Source organism: Tachyglossus aculeatus, chromosome 7 (assembly GCF_015852505.1).
Source record: "Tachyglossus aculeatus isolate mTacAcu1 chromosome 7, mTacAcu1.pri, whole genome shotgun sequence".
Classification (NCBI taxonomy): Eukaryota; Metazoa; Chordata; class Mammalia; order Monotremata; family Tachyglossidae; genus Tachyglossus; species Tachyglossus aculeatus.
This window is the reverse complement of record NC_052072.1, coordinates 46,169,081-46,184,188: the sequence shown is the minus strand read 5'-3', so window position 1 is coordinate 46,184,188 and position 15,108 is coordinate 46,169,081.

Sequence of the window (15,108 nt, the reverse complement as noted above, 5' to 3'; positions counted from 1 at the left end):
CCATTATTATTACAGCTGAGGGATATAATTTCATTATTGTTGTTATTAATTCTAGCTTCTGCATGGCACTTTTCTCCCCCTTTTCGACTGTGAGCCCACTGTTGGGTAGGGACTGCCTCTATATGTTGCCAGCTTGTACTTCCCAAGCGCTTAGTACAGTGCTCTGCACACAGTAAGCGCTCAATAAATACGATTGATGATGATGATGATGACTTTTGACTCAGGAAAATTATTCAGAGCTCTTTATGAATGGATTTTCCTCACAATGCCCTCACAGCAATTCACAGTAGGGAAAGGAGAGGTCGTTTTTCGCAAGAGATAGGGGCTTGTCATGGGAATTGGTGACTCTAAAAGGGAAATCAGATGAAATCAGCTACTGAAACACACTTGCTGCCTTCTTAACGACCTTCCTGGGAAGATGACCTTTCTCATCCTTGACTGAGAAAGGAGAGCAACAAAGCTTGGAAAACAGACTGAGAGATGCCAAAGCCCAGACTCTGTGTAACTGCTGCCTCCTGTACTCTCTCATTCTTTCCTTTTTTCTCTCTCTCCTTGGCTCCTTTCCTCCCTCTCTCCTCTCTTTCTCTCCCTTCCTTCTTTCCTTCCTCCCTCAACCCCCCTTTCCATCCCTCTCTCCTCCTCTCCTCCCCTACGCCACGTTTATACAGCTCGCTGATAAGTAATGGTAGTAATAGTTGAGTATATATTTAACACTCACTGCGTGTAGGACACTGTATTAAGGACTGGGAGAAAATATACAGGTGGAATTCAGACACGTCGTCACAGTCTAGGAGTATAAGTGAGAAGAAGGGCCGGGAGAGACACCCATCAGAAATGAAGAAAAGCAGCGTAGCTTAGTGGACAGAGCACGGGCCTGGGAATCCAATCCCGCTCCGCCACTTTTCTGCTGTGTGACCTTGGGCAAGTCGCTTAACTTCCCTGTTCCTCAGTTACCTCATCTGTAAAATGGGGATGAAGACTGTGAGCTCCACAAGGGACAGGGACTGGGTCCAATCTGATTATGTTGTATATACCCCAGCATTTAGAACAGTGCTTGACACGTAGTAAGTGCTTAACAGATACTACAGTTGTTATCATTATTAATAAAATATGACAAATACACAAAATAAAAACGAAATCATTAGAGTGCCGAGGCTTAGAAGAACAGAACATCAGGCACCTTGTGGTTCACGACACCCCTATAGCCACAGCAACCGCTACAGCAACAACTGGCATCTCCAAGGTTTTGAGAAGCAGCATGGAGTAGTAGAGAAAGCTTGGGCCCTAGAGTCAGAAGGTCATGGGTTCTAATCCCGGCTCTGCCACTTGTCTGTCTGTTTTGTTGTCTGTCTCCCCCTTCTAGACTGTGAGCCCATTATTGGGTAGGGACCGTCTCTATATGTTGCCGATTTGTGCTTCCCAAGTGCTTAGTACAGTGCTCTGCACACAGTAAGCTCTCAATAAATATGATTGAATGAATGAATGAATGAAGTAATTTAACTTCTATGGGCCTCAGTTCCCTCATCTGTAAAACGGGGATTAAGACTGTAAGCCCTAGGTGGGACAGGGACTGCTTGTATCTGACTTGCTTATATCTAACCCAGCACTCAAAACAGTGTCTGGCAGATAGTAAGCACCTAACAAATACCATAATTATTATAATATTATTATTATTATTTGGGGGAGGCCTTCTGCCATGACTTTTTATCTCTTTGGAAGGCAGAATGTCTTGGAGTACACCGGGTGGTGTACAGAAGAGCTGGTGGGGGGGTTGGGGGGATGCTAATCAATCAATCATATTTATTTATTTATTTGTGGCAGTAAGAGCACACAACAGCAGTTTTTATCCCTGTCATGGGGGCATGGAGCAGATGTCGGGAGCAGGGTCCCTCTTTGGAGGGAGGGAGGGTGGTCGTATCAGGGAATCAGGAAGAGGGCTATCCCTGGCAGAGAGAATCATGCTTCCATAGGACTAGCGGGAAGGGAACTTTGGCAATAGTTAGGATTTGTTGTGTGTTCACTGGGGACAAGGGACTGAACTAAGCACCCGAGAAGTTCAAAGCAAGCAAGTGACACATGAGAAGCAGCATGGCTCAATGGAAAGTGCCCGGGCTTGGGAGTCAGAGGTCATGGGTTCTAATCCCAGCTCCCCTACTTGTCAGCTGTGTGACTTTGGGCAAGTCACTTCACTTCTCTAGGCCTCAGTTACCTCATCTGTAAAATGGGGAAGAAGACTGTGAGCCCCACCTTGTACCCTCCCCAGTGCTTAGAACTTAGTGCTTTGCATACAGTAAGCACTTAATAAATGCCATTATTATTATTATCCCTGCCCATAAAGAACTTACACATTAACAGGGGAGACTGAAGCAAAAATATTTACAGAAAAAATCTTTGCATGTACAAATGAATTGCTTATGCTGTATTTGCTTCCATGATTGCTGCACTTTTTGCATTATTTTGGGAACCCAAAACAAGGGAAGATCTATTATGAGGATCATATAGTAGTTAAGTCTAGTGATAAGGGGAGTAGGGGAATAAATTACAGGAGGAAAGGAAGGGAGAAGGAAGGGAAAGCTTGAGAAGACACTTGAGACTGTTGTCTCCTTCTTCTATTGCATTCTCACAATTGCTGCACAAAAAATTAATAAATTAACCCCCACTCCCTTCTCCTCTAGAGTCTTCATGTCTCTCTGAAGAAACTCCCTACTTAGCAGTGAGCCTGCTGCATTAGCTCTTTTTGATCCTTCTCTTCTTCCTACCTCAAGAGCTCCACTATTGCTGCTTACCAAAATAATCTTTTATTTCCTCCTCAAACATCACAGGATAGAATTTATGCAGCTGGTTGAATCATGCGAGAAGATACAGTCGGTATGACCTGGGTTGCCGGGAACTAATCAGGGAAGGCTTGTTTTAGGAGGAGGAATTTTAGGACGAGCGATTTTAGGAGGGCCAGTGGAAGTGGGGAATGTTGCTGTCTGTCAGATTTGTGGAGAGAAGGAGTGACAAGCTGAAGGAACAGTGTGAGTGAGGAGAGGGAGTCTAGAGAGGTAAGAGCAAGATACAGTTTAAAAGGTTAACTTGAGAGGAACGAAGACAGCGAGCTGGGGAAAGACAGATGAAGATAAATATGGCATTTGTTAAATGCTTACTACATGCCAAGCACTGTACTAAGCGCTGGAGTAGATACAAGATAATCCGGTCAGACACAGTCCCTGTCCCACAAGGGGCTTGCAGTCGAAGAAGGAGGGAGAACAGGTATTGAATCTCTATTTACAGATGAGGTAATTGAGGCACAGAGATGTTGAGACTTGCTCAAGGTCACACAGCAGACAAGTGGTGAAGCAGAATTAGAATCCAGGTCCTCTGAATTCAGGGCCATGCTCTTAACACTAGGCCACGTTTTTCCCAAGAGAGCAGGTACGTAAGATTGTGGAAAGCCTTTTTTTTTTTAAAAAAAAAAAAAGGTGTTTGTTAAACACTTACTTTGTTCCAGGCACTGTAGTAAGCATGGGGTAGATACAAGCTCCACTATTAATGGAGGGAGTGGGGACTCTCTTTCTCCTGGAAAAGGAAGACTGCAGATAGGAATTTGGAATGCTTTTGAGAAGCAGGGCTCAAAAACAGACTCTGAAGACAGATCTATCAGGAAAAGTTATGGATGAAGTATAGTGCTAGTTGAAGAAGTAGGCACAATATAATACAAGAGGTCTTTTATTGGATTTAAATCCAAGACAGCCTCTGAGTGGTAGAATCTCACTTATTGAAATCAAACCACAAATTCCCCTCATGTGGAGTGTGTGACACCTACACAGAAGTGCCCATTAATAATAATAATAATAATAATAATAAGGGCATTTATTAAGCACTTACTATGTGCAAAGCACTGTTCTAAGCGCTGGGGAGTTTACAAGGTGATCAGGTTGTCCCACGGGGGACTCACAGTCATTCATTCATTAATTCAATCATATTTATTGAGCGCTTACTGTGTGCAGAGCACTGTACTAAGTGCTTGGGAGGAACAAGTTGGCAACATATAGAGATGGTCCCTTCCCAACAGTGGGCTCACAGTCTTAATCCCCATTTCACAGATGAGGTCACTGAGGCACAGAGAAGTTAAGTGACTTGCCCAAAGTCACACAGCTGACAGTTGGCCCATTGTATGAAAGCTAAATCACTTCTCTGGTGAAATAACAGTCCACGGTCCACATTCGACATGGGGATCACAGTCTTAATCCCAATTTTAAACATGAGGTGACTGAGGCCTAGAGAAGTTGTGACTTGTCCGAGATCACACAGCAGACAAGTGGCAGAGCCAAGATTAGAACGCAAGTCCTTCTGTCTCCCAGGCTCGTGCTGTAGCCACTAGACAATGATGCTCTTCTCTTGAAGCTGAGTGTGAGGAATTTTAGGTCAGAAGGATACAGAAAGTTAGTGGAGGGTTTTGAGGTGTGTCAAGAGGATGGGGGCAGAGACGCAATTAGGGAAGGTGGATAATTATTATAATAATAATGATGATGGCATTTGTTAAAGTGCTTACTATGTGCAAAGCACTGTTCTAAGTGCTGTGGAGGATTCAAGGTAATCAGGTTGTCCCATGGGGGGCTCACAGTCTTAATCCCCATTTTATTCATTCATTCAATCGTATTTATTGAGTGCTTACTGTGTGCAGAGCACTGTACTAAGCCGAGGAGCAGAGAATTTAAGCGACTTGCCCAAAGTCACACAGCTGACAAGCGGCGGAGTCGGGATTAGAACCCATGACCTCTGACTCCCAAGCCTGGGCTCTTTCCACTGAGCCATGCCGCTTCCCTAGATTAGGCTAGGGGAAAGGGTTAGTTTAGGCGAAAATGTTAAGTTACGTTAGGTCTAATGTTATGTTAGACCAAAAGGATAGAGTAGGCTACAGGAAAAGTTTAGGCTAGTGGAAAAAAGGCTAGACTAGGGGAAAAGGTTAGACTGGGGGAAAAGCTTCAGGTGGAAGGTATGAAATCCATGTCCAGAACAGTGGAAGGTCAGTGTTGATTAGGTTCAAAAAAAGGGCATTGCTTCTAAATGATAAGGTCGTGTGTGAGTCCTACCATATGTGTGGATGAGTTGGGGTGAAAGAAGTCAGTGGAGTTGAAGAAGAGAAAGGAAACAGGTGTCTGTGGGGGTTAGAGGGATCACCAGTTGGGAGGTTAGAATCCCAAAGCTTCATTCTAGAAGGAGAGAGTGAGGGTGGGAAGGTGAGAAAAGCATCAAAGTCAGCAAGATGGTTATGTCACCAGAGAAGTGATATTGCTTTTGTACAATGGGCACTTCGGTGTAGGTGTCACATGCTCCATATGAGGGGAATTTGCAGTTTGATTTCAATAAGCGAGATTCTACCACTCAGAGGCTGTCTTGGATTTAAATCCAATTAAAGACCTCTTGTATCAGAAGCAGCATTGCCTAGGGAAGTACCGTGACCCAATCGAAAGAGCATGGGCTTGAGAGTCAGAGGACCTGTCAATTGCCTGCTATTTGACCTTGGGCAAGTCACTGAATTTGTCTGTGACTCAGCTTCCTCATATGTAAAATGGGGATTCATTACCTGTCCTCTCTCCCAGACTGTGAGCCCTCTAAGGGGCAGGGACTGTATTCAATCTGATTGATCAATCAATCAATCGTATTTATTGAGCACTTACTCTGTGCAGAGCACTGTACTAAGCGCTTGGGAAGTACAAGTTGGCAACATATAGAGACAGTCCCTGTATATCTATCCCAGCACTTAGAACGGTGCTTGACATAAACAATCAATCAATCGTATTTATTGAGTGCTTACTGTGTGCAGAGCACAGTGCTAAGCACTTAATAATAATAATAATAATAATAATAATAATGATAGCTTACTGTGTGCAAAGCACCGTTCTAAGCGCTGGGGAGGTTACAAGGTGATGAGGTTGTCCCATGGGGGGCTCACAGTCTTCATCCCCATTTTACAGATGAGGGAACTGAGGCCCAAAGAACTGAAGTGACTTGCCCAAAGTCACACAGCTGGCAAGTTAAAAACACTTAACAAATGCCATAATTATTATTGTTATTTTTAGAAATAGGATATGGTGCCTAAATGAAAGACTGGTTAGACATATTGAGAGCCAACAATACAGAAACCATTTTTTTTTCCTCTCTAAAACCTTATCTGGAGTTCCAGCAGGTAATGTGTGAAAGCTCTATAATAATAATAATAATAATAATGATGGCATTTATTGAGCGCTTATGATGTACAAGGCACTGTTCTCAACACTGGGGAGGTTACAAGGTGATCAGGTTGTCCCACGGGGGGCTCACAGTCTTAATCCCCATTTTACAGATGAGGTAACTGAGGCACAGAGAAGTTAAGTGGCTTGCCCAAAGTCACACAGCTGACAATTGGCGGAGCTGGGATTTGAACCCATGACCTCTGACTCCAAAGCCCGGGGTCTTTCCACTGAGCCACGCTGCCACCAGTGTCATGAGAGAATCTCCACAAAACGCTCAGCCCAGGACTCAGCCCAACCCATCGGGGGTTTTCTGTCCAGCTGGTTCCAGAGCATGCCCAAGCAAATAGCAACCACTCTTCCCTGTCCCACTGTCAATTATCTCCCCAGATCACTAGGCAGCTGCAATGACCCATCTGGGATTAAGTCTCTTCTCTCTTGCTCTAGGTATGGTTTACAGTAAAGTCAATAATCCTCTCGTCTTGTTGGCAACTCAGGATTTAACCCTTCATGAATTCCCACTGAAGGGAAAATTGAAAATTGGAGCGGGTCCAGGGCTACTGGTCTGGGAGTTGAGCCAGAAGATAGCATCTTGGAGAAAATGATAGCCATGATAATCATGTCTGGGGGAAGGAAACAGAAAGCGGGGAAATCAATCCAGTTTCCACAAACGTCGCCTTTATCATCATCATCATCAATCGTATTTATTGAGCGCTTACTATGTGCAGAGCACTGTACTAAGCACTTGGGAAGTACAAATTGGCAACATATAGAGACAGTCCCTACCCAGCAGTGGGCTCACAGTCTGCCATGGAGGGCTCTCAGTCATATTGCATCCTCAAAAATTACTCTCCTCTCCTTCAAAACCTTCCCGAAGGAGCAAATCCCCTAAGCCCTCGTTTCTTCCACTCCCTTCTGGGTCACCCTGATTTGCTCCCTTTATTCATCCCTATTACATATGTATTCTATTTATTCTATTTATTTTATTTTGTTAGTATGTTTGGTTTTGTTCTCTGTCTCCCCCTTTTAGACTGTGAGCCCACTGTTGGGTAGGGACTGTCTCTATATGTTGCCAATTTGTACTTCCCAAGCACTTAGTACAGTGCTCTGCACATAGTAAGCTCTCAATAAATACAATTGATGATCCCCTCTCCCAGCCCGACAGCACTTACGTACTTATCTGTAATTTATTGGTTTATATTAATGTCTGTCTCCCCCCTCTAGACTCTAAGCTTGTTGTGGGCAGGGAATGTGTCTTATTGTTGTATTGGACTCTCCCAAATGTTTAGTACAGTGTTCCGTGCACACCAAGCACTCAATAAATATGATTGACTGACAACCGTGACATTTCCACCGGCCCATTTGTGCCGTGACAGTGGGAAGGAAAGGTGGCCCACTGGCTACTGAGGTGTGGAAGCCGTGTCTGAGTGACCTCACTGCCTGGCTGTTAGCTGAGCGATTTTCCATGGCTTCACGTTCATGAAGCCCCTTCCTCAAGTGTTTCCTGGAGCATGTAGTCCTGGGAAGCAAGCAGCTTCCTGACTGTGCGAGGACAACCTCGTAGCAATCCCACTGCTTCCCTTCAGTCACGCTTTCATCCTTTCTTGCACTAGTCCCAGCATCCCCTTGGAAACAGCTCCGGTGATAATGACCTCCTTTTCTCTAGAGAGAAAAATGGAGAAAAAAAGGGACCGCCGAAGACAGAGAAGAAAACGCGTCATCCTAAAACTTTACGTTTTGAAGGCTTAATGCTACTTCGTGCTCCCGATTCTGGATTCTTATGTGTTCTTGGTCTCATCCTTTGGGATTTTTTTCAGCATTGTCTTAAATAGCATTGATCATTCGTTCAATCGTATTTATTGAGCGCTTACTGTGTGCAGAGCACTGTACTAAGCGCTTGGGAAGGACAATTTGGCAACATATAGAGACGGTCCCTACCCAACAGTGGGCTCACAGTGATCAAGTTATATAGCCCCGATCCAAAAAAAACCACAGTCCAATTCCTCTTCCCTTATGCCTCATTCAGGTGCGCCGTCATCTTCCTGCGGCTCTGGCAATCAATCAATCAATCGTATTTATTGAGCGCTTACTGTGTGCAGAGCACTGTACTAAGCACTTGGGAAGTACAAGTTGACAACATATAGAGACAGTCCCTACCCAACAGTGGGCTCACAGTCTAAAAAGAAGATATGACTCTTTGGCTGGCATCACCTTCCTTAGACTGAGAGCCCCAACTTGGACTGTGAGCTCCTGTGGGACAGGGACTGTGTCTGACCTGATTAACTTGCATTTACCCCAGTGCTCAGTACACATAATAATAATAATAATAATGGAATTTATTAAGCACTTACTATGTTCTAAGCGCTGGGGAAGGTACAAGATGATCAGGCTGTCCCACGTGGGGCTCACAGTCTTCAACCCCATGTTACAGATGAGGAAAATGAGGCCCAGAGAAGTTAAGTGACTTGCCCAAAGACACACAGCTGACAAGCGGCAGCGCCGGAATTCGAACCCATGACCTCTGACTCCAAAGCCCGTGCTCTTTCCACTGAGCCATGCTGCTTCTTTAAGCACTAAACAAATAACATGTTTTACTTCCCCCTTGACTGCAAGCTCGTTGTGTGCAGGGGACAAGTCAACCAGCTCTGTTATATTGTACGCTCCCCTTTGCTCCGTATGGTGCTCCGCACACACTAAGTGCTCAATAAATACAATTGATTGACTCAGCAAAGTCAGAGCTGGAGCAGCAGTTGGCCTAAACAAAAAGATCGGACAGAGAAACAACTCGGAATCCCTCCAAAGCTTCCAATCAGAATTAACCTCCAGTCATTCATTCAATCGTATTTATTGAGCACTTACTGTGTGCAGCGCACTGTACTAAGCGCTTGGGAAGTACAAAAAAAATTAAAAACGATGGCATTTATTAAGCGCTTACTATGTGCAAAGCACTGTACTAAGCGCTGGGGAGGTTACAAGGTGATCAGGTTGTCCCATGGGGGGGCTCACAGTCTTAATCCCCATTTTACAGATGCGGTAACTGAGGCCCAGAGAAGTGAAGTGACTTGCCCAAAGTCACACAGCTGACAATTGGTTGCCAACTTGTATTTCCCAAGTGCTTAATACAGTGCTCTGCACACAGTAAGTGCTCAATAAATACGATTGAATGAATGAATGAGTGGTGGAGCCGGGATTAGAACCCATGACCTCTGACTCCAAAGCCCAAGCTCTTGCCATGCTGCGTCTCTGTTGGCAACATATAGGGATGGTCCCTACCCAACAGCGGGCTCACAGTCTAGAAGGGGGAGACGGACAACCAAACAAAACATATTAACAAAATAAAATAAATAGAATAAATATGTACAAATAAAATAGAGTAATAAATCCATGCAAACATATATACAGGTGCTGTGGGGAGGGGAAGGAGGTAAGGCGGGGGGGATGGGGATGGGGAGGAGGGGGCTCAGTCTGGGAAGGCCTCCTGGAGGAGGTGAGCTCTCAGTAGGGCTTTGAAGGGAGAAAGCCAGCCCCAAGCCTAACTTTTTAAGACACTTTTCTATGAATCAGAGATGAGGCCAAACACTCTGCTGGACCGGTGCCATTTGCAGTAACTAACGCCGGATAGGATATTTCCAGAATCACTCTTTCCTCAGCTGAAATTCAGTTCTTCGCCTGGGTCACCATCGGGTCCGAATACTGCTTTCCCCCAGAGCCCGGTCTGGAAACTAAGTGATTTCAGAAAGTCCTTTGATTGATTGTGTTCGGATTGAAACGCCGTCTCTTCTAATCCCTTACCAAAGCCCAAAATAACAAGGGACCCACTTTCCTCAAGGATTTCTCAAAATAGAGAAGGGCAGAAAATAAATCAGCAGCGGCTCTGACTAAAAACTTGGCCTCTCCCAGTAGCTGTTCCATTTTCCAGATGCCAAACTCCCTTCGCCTAATGGATAGCGCATGAGCCGGGAGTCAGAAGGACCTGGGTTCCAATCCCAGCTCTGCCCCTTGTGTGCTGGGTGACTTTAGGCAAGTCACTTCACTTCTCTGTGCCTCCGTTACCTCATCTGGAAAATGGGGATTAAGACCGTGAGCCTTATGTGGGACAGGAATTGAGTCTAACCTGATTAGCTTATGTTTACTCCAGTGTTTAGAGCAGTGTTTGGCACATAGTAAGCGCTTAACAAATACCATCACTTATTCCTTCACCTCTCAGCTTGTTTCCTGGTCAGTGAGCCACGGTGATTGGGATAAGGTGGAGGGCCCCGCCATTACTAGACTAAGAAATAAATGTGACATTATGTGCTTTATGCCAGTCATGAAACATAATGTGATGACAGCACAACTGCCATTTTGCAGAAGTATGGGGATTTTGTATAATCAATCAATGGTATTTACTGGTATTTAGTACAACCATTCATTCATTCAATCATATTTATTGAGCGCTTACTGTGTGCAGAGCACTGTACTAAGCGCTTGGGAAGTACAAGTTGGCAACATAGAGAGACGGTCCCTACCCAACAGTGGGCTCACAGTCTAGAGTCAATGGTATTTAGTACAGTGCCAAATACAGTGCTTTGCACACAGTAAGCGCTCAATAAATAAATATGATTAGAATTTACTGAGAACTTACTATATTCACAGCACTGTACTAAGCGCTTGAGAGAGTACAATACAACAGAATCAGCAGCCATGTTCCCCGCCCATAATGAACCCTAGAATATTCCTCCGGGGGAACCCCTGAACTCCCCAATAGCCCCAAAGCCTTCTCATGTCTCTCAAACAATCAATCATATTTATTGAGCACTTACTGTGTGCAGAGCACTGTACTAAGCGCTTGGGAAGTCCAAGTTGGCAACATATAGAGACGGTCCCTACCCAACAGTGGGCTCACAGTCTAGAAGGGGGAGACAGAGAACAAAACAAAACATATTAACAAAATAAAATAAATGGAATAGATATGTACAAGTAAAATAAATAGAGTAATAAATACATACAAACATATATACATATATACAGGTGCTGTGGGGAAGGGAAGGAGGTAAGGCTCCCAGGTCAGTGAGAAGTTGGGTACAGCAGGAAGCTCAAAGGAGGGAGGGTCAGTGCTAAAAATAAATGAAAAGCCGACATATGGATGTAGCAGAACCAAAACAGAAGCTGAAAACCGGCTGAAAATCAGATGGTCCAGTTTGACGATCCGCCAACTTCTCGCCCACATCTTGCCCCTGGCCTGGAACGTCAAGCGCTTAGTACAGTGCTCTGCATACAGTAAGCACTCAATAAATAGGATTGAATGACTGAACACCCTCCCTCCTCATATCCGAAAGACAATTAATCTCCCCCACTTCAAAGCCTTACTGAGGGCACATCTCCTCTGCGAGGCCTCCCCTGACTAAGCCCTCTTTACTTTCACTCCCTACTGCGTCAAACTGACGCTCTTTCTTTATTCACCTTCCCCCCAGCCTAACAGCACTTATGTACGTACCTGAATTTATTTACACTGATATCTGTCTGCCTCTCTAGACTGTAAGCTTATTGTGGGCAGGGAATGTCTGTTGTACAGTACAGTGCTCCGCGCACAGTAAACGCCCAGTAAATGCACTTGAGTGACTAACTGAATTTTTGGGTGGAACAGAAGCCAAAGGCTGTTCCTTTGTTACACTTTCAAAAATCCAAATGGTATAATATAAAAATGTAGAATTATTTTACCAGTCCATATGTGTGCTTTTAATATTTACCGCTATTTCAAACCGGTGGAAACCCTTCACTGGGAATTTGGTTTGCGTAGCACAGGCCGGTCTCTCACCTCAGTCTACATCAGGTTAATATTTCAGACTCAGATTTTTGATAAATGTCTGTTTAGTAATTGCTAGAGTCCAGGTCAAATGTTTTTGAAAGACCTTTAATACCTTGTAGAAATCAAGGTGCTGTACCTGGACTGCTCCTCTTTTTTAAGTCCAACAGAGATCATTTCTTTTGGGTCCCACTGTGACCTGAAGCTGAATTGTGATTCTGGGATTAAGTGGTCCAGGAGTAGTTCCTCCCAAATAATTCAGGCTGGAATCCTGAGGGCAATGGAAAATGGAGGAAAATCTGAGCTTCCACAGTTAACGCTCGTACTTTTCTTCTTGAAAAAAGAAAAAACCATGGTGGTGGAAAATTTGAAATTCTACATTGTCCAGGTGTTGAAGAAGAGCCTGGTTAAACTGTGGAGAAAATTGTCCACTTCCTGCTTGCAAATTTCAGTCATAAAGCATCGTTCTTCAAGGCCTTAACTATATATGTACCTTCTTTATTAAAAGTTGGGGGAGAGGTCATGTCTTTGCATGTTGTTAGATTCATTATTCTTCCTAAGGGCTCATCTTCAATGGTGAAATATGTATTCATGAAATCGAGTGGTTACTATCTCTAATTTTTTTACTTATTGGTGTTTATTTCAGCGCTTGCCACCCCCTTTAGACTATACACTCCTTTTCTATGGTACTTGTTCAGTGCTTACTAAGTGCCAGGCACTGTACTAAGTGCTGAGATAGATACAAGGTAATCAGGTTAGACACAGTCCATGTCCCACTTGGGGCTCCCAGTCTTAATCCCCATTGTACAGATGAGGTAACTGAGGCACAGAGAAGTTAAGTGACTTGCCCAAGGTCACACAGCAGAAAAATGGCAGAGCAGGGATTAGAACTGAGGTCCTTCTGACTTACTATTACTATTAGAGAAGCAGCGTGGCTCAGTGGAAAGAGCCCGGGCTTTGGAGTCAGTGGTCATGGGTTCAAATCCCGGCTCCGCCACTTGTCAGCTGTGTGCCTTTGGGCAAGTCACTTCACTTCTCTGTGTCTCAGTTCCCTCATCTGTAAAATGGGGATTAAGACTGGGAACCCCCGTGGGACAACCTGATCACCTTGTATCCTCCCCAGTACTTAGAACAGTGCTTTGCACATAGTAAGCGCTTAATAAATGCCATCATCATCATTATTATTCCTTTACCAAAAAGTGACACCCATTTTCGTTTTAGAATTCTAACTAGAATGGTTGGAATTGTGAATAGGCTTTGCTTTAATTTCATCTCCCCCAGACTGGAAGATGCAAGGGCTGAGATAGTTTTCCAGTGATGGCTTTAAAGAGTGCCCAGAGGCTAACAAGCAGCAGGTGCACCTGATGAATAAGTAAAATCCTTCCTTTTTCGCTTTGGCTTATGCTTGGCTTTCTCTCAAAGAAACACTGTAAAATAGCAGCTTCTATGGAAACGGTGTTGTATAGTTTAGGTGAGTGACTTTAAAAAAACAAAAATCTTTTCGCAAATTAGAGGAGAGGCGGTGGCAAATATTTTCTCACCTCAGAGGAAGCGTATCTGAAGCCACACCTGCGCAGGAGGGGAGATAATAATACTAATAATACTAAATATTTATTAAGCACTTCCTTTATGCCAAGCACTGTGATAATAATAATAATAATGATGATGATGATGATGATGGCATTTGTTAAGCGCTTACTGTGCACCAAGCACAGTTTTAAGCTCTGGGGTAGATACAACGTAATCAGGTTGTCCCAAGTGGGGGGTCACAGTCTTAATCCCCATTTTACAGATGAGGTAACTGAGGCAGAGAGAAATCAAGTGACTTATCCAAAGTCACCCGGCTGATCAGTGGCAGAGCGGGGATCAGAACCCACGACTTCTGATGCGCAAGCCCATGTTTTTTCCACTGAGCCACGCTGCTTCTCATAACCTCAATAAACCTCAATATAACCTCAATAAAGTGGGGAGCATTGATAAGCACCAGGATGCATTAATTGATGAGTGCGTCTTGCCTCAACCTGACCCCTAATTTCCTCATAAATCCTCTGGGAAGGCTCCGAAAACAATCACTGGTATTTATTCAGCCCTTACCGTGTGCAGGGCACTGTACTAAGCGCTTGGGAAAGTACAGTGTAATAAAGTTGGAAAACATGATCCCTTCCCCCAAGGAGCTTAGCTCTAGAGTTTTCAGGGAGGATCTTTCGCACTACAAAAAGAATACAAATTGTATTGTTGCTCTGCTAATGTCTCTCTGAGCCTCCAGTTGGTCTGAATTCATTTAGGTTGATATTACTGCGTAATAGTCTAAAGTGGAACTAGAGGTGTGAAGGCCCAGGGAAAGTTTAGGGGTAGGGAGGTGGGATTTGTTTAATTTTGTTTGTTCTGACGACTTGACACCTGTCCAAACGTTTGGTTTTGTCTCCCCCTTCTAGACTGTGAGCCCGTCTCTAGATGCTGCCAACTTGTACTTCCCAAGCGCTTAGTACAGTGCTCTGCACACAGTAAGCGCTCAATAAATATTATTGAATGAATGCTTCTCTACTGGTGTAAGTACAAGATGATTAGATCGGACGCACTCCTTGTCCCACGTAGGACTTGCAGTCTAAGTGGGAGGGAGAGCAGATACTGACTCTGTACTTTACGGATGAGGAAACTGAGGCCCAGGGAAGTGGCCTGCGCCCGAGGTCCGGGCAAGTGCTGGGATTAGAACGTGAGTCCCTTGATTCCTAGGCCCCTGCTCTTTCCACTAGGCCATACTGCTCCCATGCAAGGGAAGTCTGGTAGGATGGTAGGTCACACTTATCGCGGCAGAGACCTTGAAGTAATAATAATAATAATAATAATAATGGCATTTATTAAGCGCTTACTATGTGCAAAGCACTGTTCTAAGCGCTGGGGAGGTTCCAAGGTGATCAGGTTGTCCCACGGGGGGAGCTCACAGTCTTAATCCCCATTTTACAGATGAGGTAACTGAGGCTCAGAGAAGTTAAGTGACTTGCCCGAGGTCCCACAGCAGACATGTGGCAGAACTGGGATTCGAACCCATGACCTCTGACTCCAAAGCCTGGGCTATTTCCACTGAGCCACGCTGCTTCTCTACTT